This window comes from Sciurus carolinensis, chromosome 7, assembly GCF_902686445.1.
Source record: "Sciurus carolinensis chromosome 7, mSciCar1.2, whole genome shotgun sequence".
In the NCBI taxonomy this organism is placed as follows: Eukaryota; Metazoa; Chordata; class Mammalia; order Rodentia; family Sciuridae; genus Sciurus; species Sciurus carolinensis.
In genome coordinates this window covers 151359150-151382726 of record NC_062219.1, presented here as the reverse complement: position 1 = coordinate 151382726, position 23577 = coordinate 151359150, and the positions used below count along the sequence as shown (strand labels likewise).

At 44.7% G+C, this 23577-nt stretch overlaps 1 long non-coding RNA gene across 1 annotated transcript in view; it reads right to left on the bottom strand.

Moving 5' to 3' along the window:
- Positions 1-270: 270 nt before the first annotated feature.
- Positions 271-23577, bottom strand: part of LOC124988662 (uncharacterized) — a 291874-nt gene continuing 268567 nt past the window's right edge. Inside the window, exon 6 of the long non-coding RNA XR_007109465.1 lies at positions 271-1311. This is a non-coding gene — a long non-coding RNA (uncharacterized LOC124988662). The remainder of the gene's footprint in view (positions 1312-23577) is intronic.

Below are 23577 nucleotides of genomic sequence, written 5' to 3'. Positions count from 1 at the left end.
TTACATATTTGATCATAGTCTTGGGAAAAATCTGGCCTGAAGCTGAGTTGCTGGAACTAAGAGTAAGCATATTTTGTTGCTTCTGGTTTTTCATATTACAAAATAACTTCCAGGTAGTATGTACAAAATTTCTCCCAAATAGAATGATACTGGATTCTGTGATCATTCTCCCACTTAGTTTAATATTTAAAAAACAAGTCTTTCCATGTTTCCATGAAGTAACTTACCTACTTAACTGTAAGTCATAAGCATAATATTATGAAGCCTCAGTTCAAAGTAGGTATCCAAGAACAGGTGCTAGTACTTTGGAGGACTAAGAACTTTGTAAAAGGTACAACACATATTGAATTCCTAGCTAAAGTTTCCATCTTTTTTTAAAATTAAGATAACTCAAAAGTTTGGTGGCAATTTCCTAAAGTTCCATCTATAGCAGACGAATTCTGTTTTAAAATGAGATGCTCAGGTTGCTTTTTCTTCTTTTTTCTTAGGAAAACCTTCACCTTATCACCAGGCACTTGAAACTGTCTTAGATGTTCATACTCTCTCTTTGGCTCAGGGCTCACTTGAATTTTGCTTTGGTGTGCAGTTCCTGCTATACACACATGCCTGCGTGCCCATACACGTGTGCACACCAGTCTGTACATATGCATGCGTGTATATACACATGCATGTACATTTCTGTTTCACAGAGTGATGTACACCTATGCACGGACCTTGCCTTTCTCCCCTGGGTCTCAGTAAATCAGCGAATGCTGGCATTTTCGTGTTTACTATTATAAAGGAGTAGTGTTCTCACTGCAAGAGATGTTCTCGCTGCAAAGCACCACAGGAAGAAAAGAAGACTCTGGCTCTTCCAGATTCTTCTCCAGGCCACTTAGCAAGTCAGGGAGGAAAGGTCAGGCATCGCAGCTGAGGCACACAGGCCCCGCTCCCTCCGCCGAGCTGCTGCAGTTCCTTGTCCTGTCCCAGGCACAGCCGGCTCGGAGGGCCCTGCAACCGCGGGCACAGCCCGCACAGCGAGCTAACTGCCATCTGGAGCGAGATGCGCAGGTCCGCGCGGATCCCGTGCGCCTGTCGGAGCCCTGGGCTCACACACCTGCTCCAACCGTGTGACTCCGCCTGCGGGTTTCCCTTGATCGACGTCGGTGATGGTGTAACTGCTGCACACTCGCGGCCGGTAAGGGAAGTGGGCTCTGCTTGGGGCAGTTTGCGGTGCTCGGTGTTTGCACGGGAAGCCACATGGGAGCGCGTTGCCAAGGCGCACACATACCTGCAGCCTCTGGGCACCCTCAACCGGGACGAGAGGCGGGCCTTAAAATAAAACAAAACAACAGAGGCTTTAACAACCAGGAAACCAGCAAGCAAAGGAAGCAGCTGTCTCGTTGGCTTTGAAATAACCCAGGAGAGAGAGATAGAGAGGGAGAGAGAGAGAGAGATGGAGAGAGAGAGACTCAGCCACTGCACTATGGGCAACTGATCGCACCACCTTTGGGCTTTCGTTTTCAAAGCGACTCTTTATTTTTCTTGACTAAGCAAATTTGCCTCTTGTGCAAACTATAAGGATGTTCATAAAACCATTTTGATCCAGAAAAGATCGGGGAAGGGGCTGTTGGAGCACTTGCCTCAGCTCTCGAGTCTGAAAGGGCTCCAGCCTGTCTAGTGTAGCCCAGTGTGTAGCTTCCCACCTTCTGACTACACATCTTACTCTCAAAACAGACATTTAAGTCAGCAAGGGCAAATCCCCTATGTCAGGCCTTGGGACGCCCCCAGGAAGCCCCCAGGGAATCCGTCTGCCATGCAGGCTCCCAGGCAAGTGATCTGCACAACCCCCTCTGGCCTGAGGACCCACAGGGCTCTGCTCTCACTCTCTCCTCCTCTACTGTGAGGTTTGGGGCAGTGACCACAATTTTAGGAAAAAAAAAAGAAAGAAAGAAAGAAAGAAAAACTGATGGAAGGCATATCAAGCAGAAATTATCTGTGTCTTCTAGAAAAGTGTACTTGCAAAGTATGCAACTGGCAGCAACTTCACGCACTGGAGGGCCATAAGCGCGTGGCCTAGTGAACACCTCCATGTACCTTCTCAGGAATCTTGAGAAGATCTACAGATTGCAGTGATGGTCTCCCACCCCGAGGGAAAGGGCCACTTCTGCACAGTTCCAGTTCTGCAGGCCCAGGGTCGCCCCCAATGTTTCCCTAGGTTTGAAACATGGCAGGTACTTTGGGGAATTTGGTGATTCGGTCACAAGTGTGTCAAGCACACATTCTCTGTCCTCCCCTTTGCACCTGGATTCTCCCTCTCTCTGTCGGCCTCCTCAGGCTGGCGAGCAGGGCCAGATGGGAACATGGATGGATAGGCACCTGAGTGGTCCCGGGCCAGCTGGGTGTGGACCCCACTGAGGCTCCACAGGTAGGCCTGCACTTCTGTTCCTAAAACCTGGCAATGCAGGGGTCTAGATGTGACGTTTTCTCCTCTCGGTCTTCCATTCTGGGGCCTTATACCCTCATGGGGACATTTCCTCCTTCCACACTTTCTAGCTGCCTTGCTTTTTTCCAAAAAACACTTCACTGGAACACACACGAGTTTCCTAGTCACCGTCAGAAATGTGAGAAGAGACTGCACTGTTAGTGGCCACCAGTCTGCAACAAGAGCAGGCACTTCAGTGAAACATCCACATCTAAGGGCAACCCATCTTTGCAGGAAGTAGAAAAATAGGCGGAAAGCCCTGCATTTGTTAACCATGTACATAATAACCAGGAAGTCCCTACCCCCACCTGGAGTGGCATCCACTGTGTGCTGGACACTTCTGAGAGATGTCAAAGCTCACTAGAGAGAGAAAAGGTGCCAACCCAATGCAATAATACAGAAATAATCTTTTGAAATGTTAAAAGATCTGTGGGCACAGAGCTAATACACCCTCAATGCGGCCTTGCAAGCCTTACAAAAACTAAGCCAAACCCTGACTTTAGGAAAATATGTGTTTGTGTTGTACTCTCAATTCCACCTTCCTTTCAGGAGGGCTCTGAACACCTTCAGTTGACAGGGTTGTCGTGGACCTGTTTCAAGTGTGATTGGAATAATGGGGGGTGGGCAGGAGGGAACAGAAATGCCAGGAGCTTAGGTCCAAAATTACACTTTCAGTCAAAAGAAAACTATGGGTCTACTTAAATGAACGGAAGGGTAAGACTTTTCTCAGCTGGTGCCGCCTGAAGATGTCAGCTTCTGCTGGATAATTCCCTGAGAGGCACCGTATAGTTTACGTGGCAAGACAAAACCAGAAATATGGAAGGTCTACTTCCGAGTCCTCCCCATTGTCCTGAGTAATGGAAATGCTTGTCAAATTTTATAACATGGTCGATGTGACACTAAAGGGTTGGTATCGATTCACCTGTGACACACAGCGACTAAAAATTATAACAGCGGATGTGTGTAGCAATCCCCTGGGTAGGTATGCAACTGTTTTAGAAACATCGAACTTGCCATCTCAGGTAACCTGCTCTCCAGTGACCACGTGAGGTGAAGGAACACATGCCCATCTCGCTCATGAAAAAGGCGACTCAGAAGTAACGAGTTCAGAGAGCTTTAGTAGTGAAGCTAAGGCTCAAATCCAGTTCTTCCCAAACATGCCAACTGGATGCCTCCTGCACAAGCCAGCTTGGTGGAGAGCTGTGAGCATGTGCAAGACAACCCCAGCCACCTGCAGAGCACTCCCTCCCGCCCCGACCTACCCAGGACGGGCCTTGGTAGCTGCCTCTCCAACGCAGCTGGCATGGACCATGGGAGAACATGCTCCTGGTGAAGCCAGATCTGCTGACTTCTTGGGGAAAACCAATCACAATTTTATATTAAAGAAATTTAAATACTGCAGGGTGCAGTAGCCATGCCTGTAATCCCAGTGACTCTGGAGACCAAGGCAAGAGGACTGCAATATCAAAGCCAGCCTCAGCAAGTTAGTGAGGCTCTGTCTCAAAAAATAAAAAGGGCTGGGGATGTGGCTCAGTGGTTAAGCACCCCTGGGTTCGATGCCTGTACCAAAAGTAAGTAAGTAAGTAAGTAAATAAATACACATTGGCAGCAAGTCATTTAAACATACTTACTTGCACCCATGAGCACACACCTCCTCTTCAAATGGGTACACACCACATTTGTAGGATGGACTGGAGTCTCCAGGCCACTGGTTTATGATATCTGCCCTCTCCCACCTGCCCATTTATCGTTTCCACCGGGAAGCCACACTATTGATCCAAAATTCCAGGGGGACCATTATTAAACTTATGTTAGGGTGATATAACTTTGCAAATGAAAACTCTCCTTAAAATAACAGTTACAATGAATCCATGAGAGTCACACATTTGAAACACCAAAGCATCTATGGGATCACATGTTTGGCACCTGCAAAGGAACAGTAGCCAGGCTCGCAGCCCCTAAGCGGTTGAGTCTACAGCAGCGGCTCTGGAGCTCCGTCAGCCCGAGCTGCGCCCGATCCACAAACTAACATCCATTTCCAAAAGGCAGAGCACAAAAGCCAAGAGCACCTGCAGGAACCACTGTCCCTATCACCTCTCTTGTCCCGCTGTCCCCTTCAAGTCTGATGATTTGGCAGTTCTGGAACTCTTCCGAGAGGAGTCGAGACGCACTCTGCCAGCCCCAGCTGTTCAGAGCTCAGCCCAATCTGTTCACAGAGCCGCTGTATTATGACAATAATGGCTACAGTTCACCTTCATTTGCTGCAAAGATCATTAACTATCCCTCAGAGAGACAGTATTAAAGAGAGTGCCCGAGGCATAACAAATGGAGATCCCTGGGCAGCACAGTTCAACACAGGTAAGACGGCGCCAGCAAGGCCACCTGACAGGGCCCACAGCCAGAGGAGAAGCCAAGAAAGCAAGGGCAGGAGGGTGGGGAGCCAGAGCGGGAAGAGAGAGCCAGGACGTGCCCGGCAAGCACTCATGCCCCTGTGCGGAGAACAGAGCAAAAGGGAAAAGGAAACAGAGACGACGGGACATTCCATGTGAAGTCACAGCGGTGACGTGACTTGGCTTGTCTGGCAGCTCATGTTCTACTACAGCAGTACCAGTAAACTTGCCGGAGGTGAGGACAGGTGAGAACAGGAGACTGGCCGGCAGTCTCACACAGGAACCCGCGATCCTTGAGACGCCTTTAGCGCCCACCGGCAGTGATCATGAAACCTGTCCTTGAGTCGCGCATCTGGTCTGCCATTCATAACATGCTGAATCACAGCGTGTCTCCCACTCAGCTCACGCAGCCGGTTATTAAAGGCTTAACGGAGTCTCATTTGAATCTCCTTCCCCAGACACTTCCCCAGACCAGCGCTGTGCAAGCACCCCTTCCCAGAAAGTTCTGCATGTTATAGACACACCTGGGAGCTCTTCAGGAGATAACAACAGCATCAAGGACTGAGCTGCAATCATTGCCTTAATCAAAACCAAATTCCAGTCAATAAATGAATAGAAAATTGGAAGCATAATGGGAATTCCACTGGCAGACTCCATCTCCTTGAGACTTACCTTCTTTGGAAATGCACAGATAATAACTGCAACAAAAACAACAGCTCTGGATTCTTCATCGCCACTGTGTTCTTCTTAGTTAAATCCATCCCTTGATGGCGGTTCTCAACTGGGGTCGATTTTGTTCTCCATGATGCTATTTTTGCTTGCCACAGCTGGAGACGGGTGTCTAGTGGTAGAAGCCCAGGGTGCTACCACACATTCTATAAAGCACAGGAGCCCGCCACCCCTCCGAGTAGGAATTATCCAGACCAAAATGTCAATAGTGCAGAGGTTGAGAATGCTCCAGAGACTTATTTCAGAAATTAACCCCCCACATTGTAATATTCTATATGGTTTTATCGTCATGCAGAAGAGGATTCTGACGGACCTCTTCCTATCATTAAAATCCCTTCTCTCCAAATAGTAACATTTAACATATGGAACGGGAGGCAAGGAGCCGAAGCTTAAAACCAACCCAGAACCACAGTGCGGGCCTTGTGAATCCCTGTTTTAGCTCCAAACTTCGCTCAGGCTCCAGTGATTTAAGTGTTGAAATGTCCAAAAAAAATTTTTTTTTCAGTCTGATTCACCTAGAAGGATGCTTCCAAATATATGGACCCAAAGACTGCAACATGAATTTTATGTTTATAAAGAAGAAAAAGTCCTTCACCACTTCTTATGGAGACACACACAAAAGCACCCGCCCCACACACACTGAAACCAGAGACTCTATGTTAAAGTAAATCAACTGCAGGTAAAAGGACTCTATGTAAAAATTAAATTGGCTTGAAATAAAAGAAGCTCACCTGAGGGCTGGGGAGGAGGGAGGCGGGACTTAACCCTTTCCTGAAGGAAGAGAGGATCCCATGCTCCCAACCACACCTGGAGATTAATTAGCAGGCCTTTGATGTACTAATCTGTCCTCAGCCCAAGAGCTCAGTGGAGTCATGCTAACATTTACAGTGCTTGGTAAAAAATAATTTGCTGTGAGGTAATTCCGTGTGAGCTCAGGTCACGTCCCGATCTTGCCAAGGCCTCCCCTCCCACGGCCTCGCCCTGATGTGGTTCTCACTGGTCGGCCCCTCTCGCCTGCCTCCATCCTTCTGGCTCGCTCTGGGTTCTGCGTGTGGGGTGGCTGTGGGAAGCCAGCTCCCCGGCTTTCCTGGAGTCACACCTGGGCTCTCCAGCTCCTGGGAAGGAAACCAGGAGAGAGTGCAGCTTGGGACAGGGATAGCTGTGACTTCCTGGCCCAGGAGACTGCCCTGCCCCAGCAGGATGGGCAAGCTACTTCTCAAGTCCACCCAGGCTGCAGACCTCCGCCAGCCACTGTTCCGGGACAGATTTCCACTCACAGAACAGACACAGGATGGGTGACAAAGGGTCCATTCAGGGACTGTGTACTGGGAGCACGGGAATGGCCTGGAGACCAGTGGGGGGGTGTGTCCTCAGAGTGGAGAACATGTCCAAAGAGAGCCTGTTTTTCAGCTAAATGTTCCTTCTTCTGTGGATAGAAAACCAACAATGGATTGGGAAACTTGGTTGATGACATTGTCCCTGTGTGATTTAAAAGAAAAGCAAGGGCCCAGTGTGGTTACAACCCTGCCCACTCCCCAGATCTAACCCAAAGCTGCTGCTGGTAAAATCTCTCAGCAGCATGCTGGAGGTAGGAGCAGGTGATTCATCTCTGGTTTGAAAGGGGAGAAACATTAGGAGCGAGGGCCAGGATCATCTTTATTACAACCAGGCCAATTAAGAGAACTTCTACTAGCCAATAAACTTCTGCCTACTGGAATGTATTAAAAAAACTAAGTCCTGGGCTGGGGATATAGCTTAGTTGGTAGAGTGCTTGCCTTGCATGCATAAGGCCCTGGGTTCAATTCCCAGCACCAAAAAAAAAAACAAAAAAACAAAAAAAAACTAAGTCCTGCTCTGTTCAACCCCAGAAGGGAAGAGGCAGGGACAGCGGCTCTGTGCTAAGGACACCAGGGGAGGGAGTCTGCAGGTCTGGGCAGAATCCGGGGAATGACTGAATGAGCGGGGGAGTCCCAGATGGAGGGAACCTCAGCCTGAACGCAATGACGTTACGACCCCCGAGGGTGCCCGCCCTGAAGGTGCCTTCTCAGATCCAAAAGAGTTAGGGCGGCAGGGGCCTGGATGAGACCACAGGCGGCAGTGGGGAGCGGGACAGACTCCCCAAACCACACCCGCAGCCCTGAACCTGCTTTGGCACCATAACAGGCCCTTCAGGTGCTCGGTACTCATGAAGCTAAACTCACGATGCTGCCTTCCTTGGTTATTAGGCTTGTTGAAAATCATAAAGCTCTAAGTCACAGAACAAATCATAAAACAAGAGGCAGCTCCTGTCGCATGCTGAGAAGAACGGATTTTTCTCCTCGACTGGAAGGAACGTGAAGTTGATCATAGCATCTCTAAATCTTCCCCCAGTTTCCCCAAATCAGAACACTGTGAATGATGGATCCAGTGTGTGTACTTATTTATCTATGGTCTTTAGCTGGTTTAGCTGTTCAGTTTACTAAGAAAAGTTAGGGCTCAGAATCAAGTTGCTTAACTATAGTAATTAGTGTCAGGGACATTTTATTCATTTAAAAAGATTTATTTTCCTAAATAAATATGGCGGTTACTATATTCCCATGAACCTTCTTGGAGAATATAAGTAAACTCTACCCGCTGATCCTCATCAAGAACAGTCGCCTCGTCGTTTGTGGTGTTAGTGATCTACCACAGGAAAATCACCATCTCCCTCGTGATCCTGGACAAGTCTGCTGGATTTTCTTAACATAACTGCAGAAAGAGTAAGTCGAACCACACAGACCACCCTCGTACACATCTCAGCCTTCTGCAGAGTTTCTCACAGGCACAAACCATTTAGCATCACGTCAGCAGCTCCATGATTTTCCCAGAAATCCTATGTTATTAAAATGTGAGCATTTTGCTGTCCCCGTAAAAACCCAAATTAGCAACTTTCAGGTGCTCAACTGAGGAAATCCCCACGCTGTGGAGTCATGCTTATCGAGGCAGTGATGTGGGCTCTTGGGTAGTGACCAAAGATACCGATGCTACTGCAATCACAGAAAACCATGAAAATAACATGGAGATGAACGGTAGAAAACCTGACCGCTCTGGGTCACAGCAGGCAGTTTCGTTTGCATAGCACGCGAGCCTGCTGTAGAAAATGCCCACCTCACACCCTGATCCATCAGGCAACCAGAAGAGGCTGAAGAGAGGGACCAGGAAGAGGAGGGGGAGGAGGAGTGGCAGAATCACCTCCCAATTTTACCAGATATCAAAACAGCCCGGACGTGGGCAGAGGGGCCTGGGCAGCAGTGGCCTGTCCTTCAGAGTCCAGCCAAGCCGCTAGTGCTCAGTTTTCCTGGCTGCCCCGGGCCTGCCGCCTCCTCAGGCTCCCCACCCGGCCCTACCGTGCATCCTTCAGAAGGTTAACTCACACCCACGCTCCCTCCACCGCACCCCAGAGCATTCCTTCTGCTGGTACAGCTCTCTTGAACTGCGTGGGGACTTACTAGGGACAGGAGTTCCTGCCACCAGAAGTCAAATGCCTTGGGGACAGACTCAGACTCTTGTCCTCTTTTATCCCCAAGGACTGTGGGGGGTCTGGAACACAGCAGGTGTTCCATGATCTTGATGAACAAGTGTGTGGGCACAGAGCAACAGGTTACCCCAAGACTCAAAGAAGCTAGGCTGAGAGTGTCATTTGCATCTTTTCTCCCTCCTACCATCCACTTGAAAGGACTGAAAAGACAGAGCATTTTCAACTATAAGAGAAAATAAATTTCCAAACAGAAACAGCCTCATGTAAATTATCACAAAGAGTGGACTTCTCAAGTGAGCGCCATGAAACTCCAGTCTTCTAGAGGCACATAAAGTTCCACTGATCCTTCCCAAGGTTTGCTTCTCACCACGAGTGGTTCAAGCTGGAGACCAAGATGACCCGGGCCCCTGATAGGCAGAGACACAAAATCCCACACACTCTCAACACTCATGGTTACTATGCCCAGCCAAAACTCTGGGTTCCTGGAAGGGTGCCCAGTGAGCTTCTCCTAACTGTTCCAAGTGACTAACGTCCTCCCCCACCCTCCTACTCTGCCTTGAGTTGTATATTTACAACCACTGTCCTAAAAAATGTCCACTACTTATAATTAATGAAAAATATAAGCTTGGAAATAAATACACACACATGAAAATATGTCCCAAGTCAGCTGAGGCCAAAGTCAAAGTTCTCTGGGGGCCAGGAGTCATGAGCTCATCAGGCTCAGAGGCAGCGCTGCAGACCGCCGTGGAGCCGGGCGGTCTACTCGACCCACACCAGCTCTGGGAGGCTGACAAGTGACGAGTCCGCCCGGGCTCCAGCCTCTCCAGTGTGAATGGCAATGTAACAGTGCCTCCCCCCACAGTGTCACACAGGGCAAGGGGTGGAGAGCTGGGGTTCTGTACCGAGCACACAGACGTTACGGACCCCAAGCATCCAGTAATGGCCAGAGTGTTTTGCAGGGTCATCTTCCATATGGCCTTGACTTTCCGGTTATTTTCGAAGAACATTCCTAAAGATGAGAAAAAGCTCCTCGGGGCACATCTCTGCCGTGAAGTCACAGCTATTTTGGGCACAGAAAGCAACATAAAAATCTGATCCTAGAGTATAGAAGCTCCTTGATGGACAATGGGGTTACGTCCCAACAAATCCACTGCAGGATGAAAATATCCTAAGCATAGACACATATGGCATACCTAACCTACCTAACACCACAGCTCAGCCACACCCTGATCTGCCAGTGGCCCTGCTCTCTCCTCAGGACCAACTGGAGCAGAGCTCACTGCCACTGCCCAGCGTCACAGGGTATCTGTCACACTGCCAGCTGCTAGCCCAGGACCACAGCAAGATTCAACATCTACAGTGTAGTTTCTACTCAGTGACCATGGCTTCCGCACCACGGTACCAAAAAGCCATGCTGAACCCTCTCAAAGGCAGTTCATATACCTGTGTCCCTACAGGACACAAAATCACTGAAGGGTGAGAAATCACAACTGCATTCACCAAAACCACACTGGTTTCAGTACCACCCACATGCTGGCACACACACACACAATTTTTTTTGAGCCAAGTGCAAGAGAACAATTAAGAAGCCTACTACGGGTGCTTATTAGCATGTTTTCAGCCAGGTTACTTGACACTCTGTCCACTGAGAACAGTACTGTCACAAGCTCCTTCACCCTCATTAATGCCTGTGATAAAAGGTAAATGAACTAATATGTATGCAAGAGTCCAAAACACAGATAATCCATGGCATCTTTAAATTTGTATTCCTCTTGATTCCCATCAAAATCTATAAGCTCGCCACGATGACCTCAGTTTTCCAAGAGTCTCTGGTTACTTCCTTTCCCCCCACCCCATTTTTCTTTCTAGTGCTGGGGATTGAAGCCAGGGCCTTGTGCATGCTAGACGAGCCCTCTACCACTGAGCCACACTCCCAGGCCAAAAGCTCTCCCTTTTGAAAGGAAAAAAAAAAAAATAATAATTAGCAAAGAAAGCAAATTTGTTTTTTGTTTTGGAGAAAAAAAAAATCAAACACAGTTGATGGACAAGTTCTCTGTTTCATTAAACCAAGAAAAATCTGTTGGAATAAGTATATGAGAAGGCCAAGGAAGAGCAGAGGGTGACCACGAAACTGTACTGAGAAGAGGGACCGTGGAAGGCCGGGTCCTGTCGGGTCAGCGGACAATGCCAGCCTCCTCCCTAGGTGGGGCACTGGCATTGGAAGGCAGGCAGAGGCGTAAGATGCTGCTCATTTTTCATTCTGGAAACAGATGGCGTGCAGCATCTGAGAACAGGGAATTTTATATCCTCCTAGAGTAAAATACTGAGCATACATAAGTCATCTAATAAAAATCAGATTTTATGTTCTCTCCCCTCTTCATAACTAAGCAACATAAAAAATTAAAGGATTGGCAAAATTTCAAAAGGATTACTATAGAGCCCTTTCACCCCAAATCTATTATTTAAATTATCTTTGCTTGAGGCCAAAGGGGTTTGATATTAGAGGACAGAAAAGAAGAATTTAGCACCTAACAAGGACAGGAGGAAAGGGCATACTTATTTAAACTCCAAAGAGCCTGTGTGTACACACTGTACCTCCAGAGTAGCCCTACGATGTGTCCACAGAGTAGGTCTAAGTGCAGGTCTTTAGAGGATACTCGCACAGCATCACAGTAAATAAGAAGTCAATATGTTGATGGCCTTTTCTACCCTTTGGAAGGTGAAGGGTCAGAAAGGTCATGTGATCTGACCACGACACTGTCCATGGATGAGGAGCTGGGACTTGAATCCCGAGTTTTTGACTTTCAGGACCCCAGAGAGCTATGGAGACCACTGGGAGAAAGCAGAGTGGGCCCCACCAGGGCAAGCCTGGAGCCTTTGCTTTTTAGGCGTAGGTGTATGGAGCCATTAAATCCACTCATGAGGAAAGACCACATGCCAACAGGACGCAGAAATAGCATGTGTTACAGATGTCAAACTTAGGAGCACATCTGACACCCTTCCCTCTCCCGGGGCTTTCTCGTTGGGTGCTGATCTGACTACCAGGTGTGGATACACTGTTCATTTAAGCTTTGCCAACTAGTCACTCCAACCTCCCCACGTTCTGAGAATATCTCCTATTTATGCTGATTTTTCACTGCATTCAGAGACTTCCCCTCAAAAAACTCACTTTCCTATATCATGAAGATCCAAGGTCAGCTTTTATGCAGTCCAATAAATGCAGAAAAAGAAGTAAAGCATGATTGGACAGACACTGACAATTTAGTCTTAAAAATATGTAGCACTCCTGGTCCTCTTAGATACAGTGACAAAAACATTCACAGGTGACCTCCTGCCTTCGTGGCCAGCTCTTCATGGCCAGCTGTGCATTCATGGGTAGCTCTGCTTCTGTAGAGATGCTCTTGAGAAATGGACGATTTCAGTCGAGAGAAAGTGATGAGGGTTAAGATGAGATATAGTAAGCGCAGCAACACTGCCTTGTCCCTCAACACAAAGCATGCATTTAAAGGACACATCTCTATATACAGGTGAAACAGCTTTAAAATGTTCTTGGCTTACTAAACTATTGTCGCACACCTGTAATCTCAGCAACTCAGGAGGTCAACGTCAACCTTGGCAATTTAGAAAGATGCTGTTTCAAAATAAAAAATAAAAAAGGCTAGAGGTGCAGCTCAGTGGTAGAGCACTCCGGGGATTAACCCCCAGGACCAAAAAAGAATGTACTCAAGGGGACTCTGGTTATGATACAGTATAGCATTACTGCTGTCCCTTGACATGCGTCAAATATAAAAACAACTGTGATCTACTCCGATTTGGGGTGTAAAAGGAGAGCACAGAACATCACCATCAGGAAGTCTGGACGCCTAGCTAACAATCCAGGTCACAAGAAATGTAAAAGAAAAGCTCACATGTGATGTTACATATAAACTAATATAAAAATGATGGACTCTGGGTACTTATGTGAGAAGGTCTGCAAAGTTATAAACAGTTTTTACTCCGTTGGTTTCACCAACACAAAGCTCACACCTTCAGTGGCTCCACACATGGTCCATCAGGAGCCGATCACAAGTCCATAAGTAAGTTTATTTTAAAATAAGAACAAGGACAGTCTGGCTTACTGCTCATCCTCTGAGGAACAGGCCTTCATGTAATAGTCTTTCTAAAGTAAGACTTCTACCTTCCAACAAAATGCTGTTGGACTTCATAAGCATCTACACTTCTTCTGAAAAGAATCCACAAACCATCAAGAGAGGCTTATGTTGAAGAGAAGTATCCACGAACTTGCTAAATTTGAGAGACAGACGTTAGAAGGGCAATTAAAATTCTCCTGTCTTCAGAGAATACCTAAATACATTCTGCTTCCATTTTTAAAGTTTCCAAAAGAAGCAATTCCAAAATCAACATCTAGTTTTGAACTCATCTTACTTTTTTTTTTTTTTTAAGTTCTATAAAGTCTCCTTTCCAAAGACCTAGTAAAAGATTTGACCTTCACCAAACCTTTTGCCTCATTTTCTGCCAGGACTTTCCTGAGGACTCTGGCTTGACCACTGTCCTCCACTGGGTGGGGCAGACTGTGTGCTCTGAGTGCTGAGTATGTTAAAGGAAATGATCAGTCTGAATAACATGTGACATTTGGGCAATAAAAGATACAAATATGATAATCCCTAATAAAACAACTAAACTATGGACAGATGTATTGGGCTAAAGGACACAGAAAGGCAATGCTGAGGGAAGTCTCTGTGACAAATCAGTCCAAATCTTATTCCATAAATAAGGATGTGAAGTCCATAGAGGCCAAGAAACCACACCGTATGTATAATTCTACTGAGCAGCAAAACCAAGACTAGATCACCAAGCATGACTTTTGATAAATTTTTTTATTAAGTCACTGGTATAAATGTTTATACTCTGACTACCATTTTCATTCAGCCCGCTCCTTCCTTCATTTCTTTGGTTGGATGGTAGTGACTTTTCCAGACTTTTCCACTCGCCCTTCAATGAAGAGAATGCCAAAGGAAGAAAAGGTCAGGCAGCGCCACTGACGAGGAGCTACTCCTGCTGCCAGAAAGCAAGGCCAGTGGAAGACAGGGTTCCTTTCCCTAAGTTCCAGGTGGAGCAAGCAGAGCAGACACATGAGGAAGGGCTGCTGCAAAAGCCCTGCACCCCTCAGGTTAAAGGAAACAGCTGCTGTTTCACTTCCCCTGCCAGATTTCCAATTTCCCAGTGTGTCACCATGAGAAGTCAGTACTGGGAGAAAGAGATCCCCAGCTCCCACCATTTACCCAGACTCAGCCAGGTATTACAGAAGTCCAAGAAAGGATTTTTAAAACAAAACAAAACAAAACAAAAAAACTCTCCTTGTTTAACTTTCAGGTCAAAGTTAGGTGAATATTCCCCAACTGACCACCAGAACTAGAGGAAATTGAATAAGAAGGATATAGATATGGATTTTGCTTTTATTGATTTTCACCCAGGGGAGAGCCCAACAGATTACAGATCAGCACAGAGATCCTATCACATCTAAGAAAACCACCACAGGACAAGAATGGCTCTACATTTAACCAATAATGAAAAGAGAAGCAGTTATAAAAATTTCCCCACACTCAAACTATAACGGAAGAGGCTGGATTTGAATCCAGAGTTCCTGATATCAAGGGCCCTAAACCATGTGTTTGTGCTTAATAACTTATCTTCCTCAAAAAACTATCCCTCTGTCCCAGCTATCCCTCTCCTTGGCATTTATCCAAAAGATTTAAAATCAGCATTATAGCGATACAGGCCCTGCAATGTTTACAGCAGCACAAATCACAATAGCCAAGTTAGGAATCAACCCAGATGCCCATCAATAGACAAATGGATCATGAAAATGTGTTATATGCACAATGGTTGTACTCAGTCATAAAGAAGAATGAAATAATAGCATTTGCTGGTAGATGAATAGAAATAGAGAAAATCATGCTAAGTGAAATAAGCCAGATTCAGAAATGAAGGATTGAATATTTTCTCTCATATGTGGAAGCTAGAGCAAAATAAGGGAAAGAAGGTGGGGGGAGGGGATTGGGTATCAAAAAGATCAGGGAAGATCAGTGGAGCAGATGGAGAAGGAGAGGAGGGAGACAGGGGGAAATGTGGATTGAATTCAACAGAATCCTGTCCTATGCATATATTAAGGTGCCAAAGGGGATTCCATCTTTATATGTAGAAGGTACCAATCAAAAATAAATGAATAAAGGAGTGAAAGGAAGATCAGTGGAGTAGAGGAGGGAGAAAAGGGAGAGGGAGGAGGGGATAATGGGGGGGGAGAGTGGGAATAGAAGTCAGATTCCTTGCATGTATGATTTTGTTAAAATGAATCTAAATACTATGTATAATTTTAATAGTGCAATAAAAAACAAAAGATAAAAACAAATTCTTACCTCTTACTTTTCTTTCCTTTGCTCAAATTTGAAGAGCTTAGCATAAAAGATTTGTGAATGTTAAATATTAGGGGAACTTATAATTTCAATTGTCCACATACTCTATCCCCAAATTGTTATTGATAACACAGAGTTGGCTTTATATTATCTTTGGTTCTCTGGTAGGGGAAAACAATCTAACTTTTGGAAATTAAAAGAAATATGAGTTTAACATATATGTTAGGGGGCAGGGAGAGACTAATCAAAAGGACCAAACCTCAAGCAGAATAGCCAATCCTGCCCCTCTGAATATAAACACGCAGCCTTGCATGTCAGACTTACAAAACACAAAGAAAGGCACGTGGATCAGGAATGGATGTCAGGGAAAGACAGCCCTGTTCACTGACCTTCATGTTTAGGTTACCCCTAGGTTTGGAGGCAAATGAACATAAAACATTTTGGAAGGAGGATTTTTTTTTTTTTAAATCCAAAATCATAATATTCTTTCTTCTCCCAAGAAAAGCAGTCTGCAGATAATTAAGGTGCGAGCGGATGGTGGCGTGCTCGAATCCTGGGCCATGTTGAGCATGCAATAATTAGCACTCAGACTTAGAGTTATGAAGCGATCCCTTTGCTATGTGATTCAGAAGCCCTGGCTCTCTATTTTCAGATTAAAATAAAGACCAAGAGACTAAGCTTCAACCACGTCTGAATGTTTGTGGGCAACCTTCCCCACAACCAACAACCTTACTTAAACTCCCAACTTCTAAACTGCTAAAGCCATGGAAACATTAATAATGACTTTCCTTCACTAAACCTCAACTTCCCTCCCACTCCTGCTTCTGCTCAATACACTCACTTCACCGCAAGCACCAGCACCCTCTCAGTAGCTCCCTGGGACCTCTGTACCTGCGCCCAACACCTTCGACCCTAAGAAACCCAGAACCCAAGGAGAACTCCATGACCACCACACTCTCTTAGGTCACTGACAGCAATTACATAACCTCAAGTTGTTAGCTTTTATTTTTTCAGTTGCCATGGGAAAGCTGCATTTGAGTCGCTCAAACCTGCATGGGGTAGGTACTGGTCTCCAAGTGTGCATGTATGCACACGCAAACACACCCCTGCTGTGCTACAAAGAAAAAATATACACCAAGTTCCAAATAACTAAGCAAGTATTAAACAATCAAGGTATCGCCTTGCTACTGGCAGAAATGAAAAGGCAGCTATTTATTACCAACAAAACATTTTTCTGTGGAAATAAAAAATAGCAACTCATATTTCCTCATACATTCTGCTGTCATGTATATCTAAAGAAAACAAATTAAAAAATAATTTAGTATTTATCAATCACTATGGACTAAGGACTACAGATGGACCATCTTATATAATCTCCATAAATAAAAATTTGTAATTCCAGTTTTACAGAAAATAAATGAGGTCAAGACGGGCTGATAATTGCCATCCTGACTGGAGTAAAATGAAATCTTAGAGCAGTTTTGATTTGCATTTCTTTAATTGCTAGAGATGTTGAACATTTTTTTCATATATTTGTTGATCGATTGTATTTTTTCTTCAGTGAGATGGCTGTTCAGTTCCTTAGCCCATTTATTGACTGGGATATTTGTACTTTTGGTGTTAAGATTTTTGAGTTCTTTATATATCCTAGAGATTAAAGCTTTATCTGAGGTGCTCGTGGTAAAAATTGTATCCCAGTCTATAGGCTCTCTCTTCACATTATTGTTTCTTTTGCTGAGAAGAAACTTTTTAGTTTGAGTCCATCCTATTTATTGATTCTTGATTTAACTTCTTGCACTTAGGGGTCTTGTTAAGGAAGTCAGATCCTAGGTCGACATGGTGAAGATTTAGACCCACCTTTTCTTCTAGTAGGTGCAGGGTCTCTGTTCTAGTGCCTAAGTCTTTGATCCACTGTGAGTTGAGTTTTGTGCAGGGTGAGAGATAAAGGTTTAATCTCATTTTGTTACATGTGGCTTTCCAGTTTAACCAGCACCATTGTTGAATAGGCTCTTTTCTCCAGTGACTGTTTTTGGCACCTTTGTCTACTATAGATAACTATTTATGTGGGTTTGTCCCAACAGTAAATGTTGTTGAGGATGTGGGGAAAAAGGTACACTCATACCTTGCTGGTAGGATTACAAATTGGTACAAATGTTACGGAAAGCAGTATGGAGATTCCTCAGAAAACTTGGAATGGAAACACCATTTGACCCAGCTATCCCACTCCTTAGACTCAAAGGACTTAAAATCAGCATTCAGCAGTGACTCAGTCACATCAATGTTTATAGCAGCTCAACTCACAACAGCTAAACTATGAAACCAACCTAGGTGTCCTTCAACAGATGAATGGATAAAGAAAATGTGGTGTATATATATGCATATATATACCATATATATATATATAGATATAGATATAGATATAGATATAGATATAGATATATGATGGAATATTACTCAGTTTTAAAGAAGAATGAAATTATGGCATTTGCTGGTAAATGGATGGAGTTGGAAAATATCATGCTAAGTGAGATAAGCCAAACCTTTTCTCTGATATGTGGATGATAATTCACAATGTGGGGGCACTAGGGAAGAACAGAGTTACTTTAGATTAGGTAGAGAGGAGTGAAGGGAGGGGAAGGGGTATGGGCATAGGAAGGACAGTAGAGTGCAACAGATATAATTGCCTTATGTATGACTGATGTGATCCTACAACATGTACAATCAGAAAAATGAGAAATTATATTCCATTTACATATGATTTATCAAAATGCATAAATGCATTCTACTGTCATGTATAACTAATTAGAACAAATTTTAAAAATAAAAGAATAAGAGAAAGAGGCTGAGTAAGTCACCCAGGCAGGGTTAATTGGTAATAGTGCCAGAATTCAAACCCAGAGCCACCACATGCTGTCCCTCTGGTGTCAGGATACCTGCCTGACCACTAGCCCCTTAAGACACTCAGACTGGTCTGACTACTGACCTGCTAAAGGGACTCAAATCATCACTCGATGTACCTGATATGACTATGCGAACTACAAAACATTTTCATGACAAATGCCCACCTCCACAGGGGCCATGGATCCCCTGCTTTCATTGTCTCCAGCGTGCAAGAAGCACGCATGAGCAGCACTCAAATGACGCACGGCCTTCTGCATGGTCTTAACCCGCTCCAGCCTGCCCATGTTGGCTCCTTAATTTGCCACCGCTTTTCAGTAAAAATCACAGCAGCCAACATCCACGCCAGAGCAATGTTGAGCTTCAGGAGACCACTGAACCTGGGCCGTGAGAAGACCTGCTGTTCTGCTTCTACCTGTTCCCTTGTCCCAGGAAAAGACATATTTTTACTTTGACCTCCTCTTTAATCGAGGTACTGAGATTCTTGCGACTTTCATACCTTCAATCTGAGATTTCTCCAGGTGGAAAGATGGTAGAATTCCCAAAGAAATCTGTATCAGTGGTGAAAAGTTTAAAAACGATCAAGAGATTGGTGTCAGAGCACCAGAAGTTTGCAGAGGGCCAGAACATCCAGCAGGTGACCATTTATTGTATAGTAACCAATGCGAGTAAATTCTCCAGAAGGGGTGAGCTATCTGTCCTTGCTGCAGTCCCCAGCGCACCTTGACTCCATCTGTCAACATGGAGCTGAGACAGAGAGGAGCCTCGGTCCCCTCTTTCTTAGTGCCCCTGGCTGGCAGGCCCCAAGCTGCTTGCAAGAGTCCAGTCCCTTGACCTCACCTGACCCTGTCTCTGAGCATCGCTCTTCTCCTGGAAAGGAGCATGTTTCCGAGCCTCTTCCACATCAGCAGTGGGAAAGGAGTTTGCAGGCCCTGAGTGCTAAGTGACCTGGATTGAAGCAGCCGTGGAGGGCGGTGAGGCTGGGCAGGGGAGGAAGCGCAGCGAGATCCTCCCGCTCTGCCAAGTTCTCACCCCTCCTCGGCCTGGGCAATGCCAGAGGAGGCAGCAGGCAGTGGGAGGGTAAGTGTTGCTCTTCCCTTGCCTCCTGGCTGGGCGTGGTCACCTTCTCTGCAGCACCCCACACCCCGCAGGAGCCTGGGGAGAGGCAAGGCCGTGCCTGACTGTGGCAGCCATGCCAGCCACTCTGGGTGTCCCCCTAACTCCCTGAGAAGACGGGCATGTACTCTCACCAGCATGGGGACAGTGAGGAGGGATGGAAGCCCATATGGTGACTTTCCAGTAACAGCCAGAGCTCCTGGGGCTGCTTTCCAGAGGTGAGTGGAGGGAGGTCGGGTGGAGAAGAAAATCCAAATGTTTTCCTTCCAGCACCACAATCTCAGTCCTCCCGCCGTGGCACGCCCAACGTGCTCCCCGGGAGCACCCTCCAGGCCAGGGAGCAGCTCGTGTGGGCACGTGAGGTGGGCTGGAGCGAAAGGCGGGGAGGTTGGGCTACTGAAATCCCACTCCACGGGCCTGTGGCCAGAGCAGAGGCTGTAATTAAATGTGCACTTGCTGGTGGCTGTCCTCACACACGAGGCAGAGTCCATGTTTGATAGAGCAGGACCCGTGCCAAACTCCAGCGCAGGGGCCTCCCCACAGGGGACTGGTTCAAAGAAATGAGATGTAGCAAAACAATTCGTGGCAGCTGCAAGAAGGCCCCACGCGCAGGTCAGGCCTGGGAGCCTCCGCTGGGTGTCTGCATGCGCAGGCGCGGCTCCTCCCCAGGGACTCAACACCGTTTCCCCTGTTTCATTGATCGTCTTGTCCAGGCAAAGCTGAAGGTGGGGCTCTTCTGGGCTTTGTGTCCTTGGCACTGACAATGCTGGGTCCCCACTGTCAAATATCATTGTCACTAGAGTGGCTCTTGAGCCCTTGAAATCTGTCAATCCAAACTGAGACGCATAGTGGACTTCAAAGACTCAGCATGGAAAATAAAGTAAGCTATTAATTCTTTGATTCATTAGATATTATATTTTGATATAATAGGTTAAATAAGTAAATTGTATTGGTAAAATGAATTTACCATTTCTCTTTTTTAAAAAATCATACATGTAGCGTGTATTATATTTATATTGGACTGCATTGTTCAAAGAATCCCATAATGGTGTTGAACAAGAATGAAAAAAATAATTAAAAAACTGAATTAAGGGGCTGGGGACATCGCTCAGTTGGTAGAGTGCTTGCCTTGGAAGCACAAGGCCCTGGGTTCAATTCCCCAGCACCACAAAAAAAAAAAAAAAAAAAAAAAAAAAAAAAAAGCTGAATTAAGATTAGCATCGATGCTTTTAAATCAATATAGAACTAGTCAATAGAAATGTTTTAAAATAAGTGAGGCAAAACTCTTTTTGAAATAACTTCTGTATCTGGAGCTGTAATTCATTCTGAGTCATTTGCTGTGAGAAAATGCTTACTGATCATCCAGACTCCTAAAAGGTGAGATAGCAACAGACTGTGAACCAGGCCATACCACTAAGGACAAACTCAAGTGACAGTACTGTGTTAAGGACTCAGGAGAACCAAGGAGCAAGCTCATACACTATAAAGGACTACTGGAGATAAAACAACTAATCTGGGAGTCCCACGATTTTCCAAGCTTCTCTTCATCCTAAACAAGACAGTTCTATCAGTTCAACTGATTGCTTTCAATATATTCTTTTAAATTGTTTTGTTTAAATATATAGCTTTCTATCAATTTGGGTTTTTTGGTTTTTGGTTTTGATTTTTGGTACCCAGGATTGAACCCAGGAGCACTTAACCACTGAGCCACATCCCCAGCCCTTTTTATATTTTATTTTGAAACAGGGTCTCACTAAGTTGCTTAAGGCCTTACTAGGTTGTGGAAGCTGGCTTTGACCTCGTGATCCACCTGCCTCTGCCTCAAGCCACTGGGATTACAGGTGTGCACCACCTTACCTGGCCTCTACCAACATATAAAACATGATCAACTTCAATCCTTCATAAATTCTTCAAAAAAAACTGGAGAACATAGAATATTACCTAACTCATCCTTTGAGGCCAGTATTACTATGATACAAAAATCAGACAACTAAAAACTAAAAACAATATCCCTGAGGAACACTGATGCAAAGTTCTAATAAAGTACTAGCAAACTGAGTTCAGCAGCATATTAAAAGGATTATATATCACAACCAAATGGAATTAATTCCTGGAGTGCAAGGATGGTTTGACATATAAAAATCAATTAATGTAACATGTGAAATTAACAGAATAAAGGGCAGAAAAACACATGATCATCTCAAGTGATGCAGAAAAAGCAACTGACAAAATTGAACACCCATTCATGAAGAAAACACTCAAGAAACTAGGAAGAGAATGGTATGACCTCAACAAAAAGTCATATATGAAAAACTCACTGTGAACATCATGCCCAATGGTGAAAGACTAAAATCCTTCCCTCTAAGATACAGAACAAGGCAATGATATCTGCTTTCACCACTTTATTCAACATGGTACTGGAAAGTAGAGACAAGGATGGGGAAAGAAGGCATCCAAATAGAAAAGAAAAAAAAGTTGTTTGCAGATGTCATGATCTCATATATAGAAACCCCAAATTTTCCACACACACACACATGCATACACACTAACATGAACTATTAGCACTAATGAATTATTTATCAAAATAGCAAGACATAAGGTCAAAATAAAAATCAGTTGTGGGACTGGTAGAGCACTTGCCTAACATGTGAGGCACTGGATTTGATCCTCAGCACCATGTGAAAATAAATAAATAAAATAAAAGCATTGGGTCTACCTACAACTTTTTTTTTTTAAATCAGTTGCATTTCTGTGCATGGACAATAAACAATTTCAAAAGGAAATACAGAATTCCATTTACAATAGTATAAAAAATAAGGAAACACTGGGAGTTTGATCAGAGGAAAAAGATTTGTACAATGAGAACTATAAAGCACTGATAAAATCAATTAAATATATAAACAAATGGAAATGTATCCCATGTTCATGGATTGGGAAACTTAACCTTATTAAGAGGTCAATACTACCCAAGGGATCAATAGATCCAATGCAATCCATATCAAAATCCCAATGACAATATTTGCAGAAATGGAAAAGCCCATGCTAAAATTTATATGGACTCCCAAAGAATCACAAAATAGCCCAAAGGACCTTGAAATAGAAAAACAAATCTGGAGGTCACACTGTGGCTAATTTCAAAACAGATCTATAGTAATCAAACCAGTGTGGTACTGGGAAAATACAGACACATACATGACTAGAACAGAACAGAAAGTGCAGGAATAAATACTCACATATATGGCCAAATGATTTTTGACAGGGTTGACAAGACTCTTCAATAGAGAAAGGACAATCTTTTCAACAAATGGTGCTGAGAAGACTAAATACCCACATACAAAAGAATGAAGTTGGACTCTTATTTAAAAGCACATATTGAAATCAGACCAGAGATTTTGAAATCAGAACAGAGACCCTGCATCTTATAGAAGAAAAAGTAGGCCCAAATCTTCAACTTGTTGGCTTAGGATCAGACTTCCTTAACAGGACTCCCACAGTACAAGAAATAAAAGCAAGAATCAATAACTGGGACAGATTCAAACTAAATAGCTTTCTCTCAGCAAAGGAAATTATCAGCAATGGGAAGAGAGAGCCTATGGAGTGGGAGAATATCTTTGCTACTCATACTTCAGATAGGAGCACTAATTTAAAGAACTCAAAAAACTCTACACGAAGAATACAAATAACCCAATCAACAAATGGGCTAAGGATATGAACAGGCACTTCACAGAAGAAGATCTACAAACAATCAACAAACATATGAAAAAATGTCCAACATCTTTAGTAATAAGAGAAATGCAAATCAAACCTACACTAAGATTCCATCTCACCCCAATTAGAATGGCGATTATCAAGAATACAAGCAACAATAGGTATTGGAGAGGATGTGGGGAAAAAGGTACACTCATACATTGCTGGTGGGGATGCAAATTAGTGCAGCCACTCTGGAAAGCAGTATGGAGATTCCTTAGAAAACTTGGAATGGACCCACCATTTGACCCAGCTATCCCACTCCTTGGCCTACACCCAAAGGACTTAAAATCAGCATACTACAGAGATACAGTCACATCAATG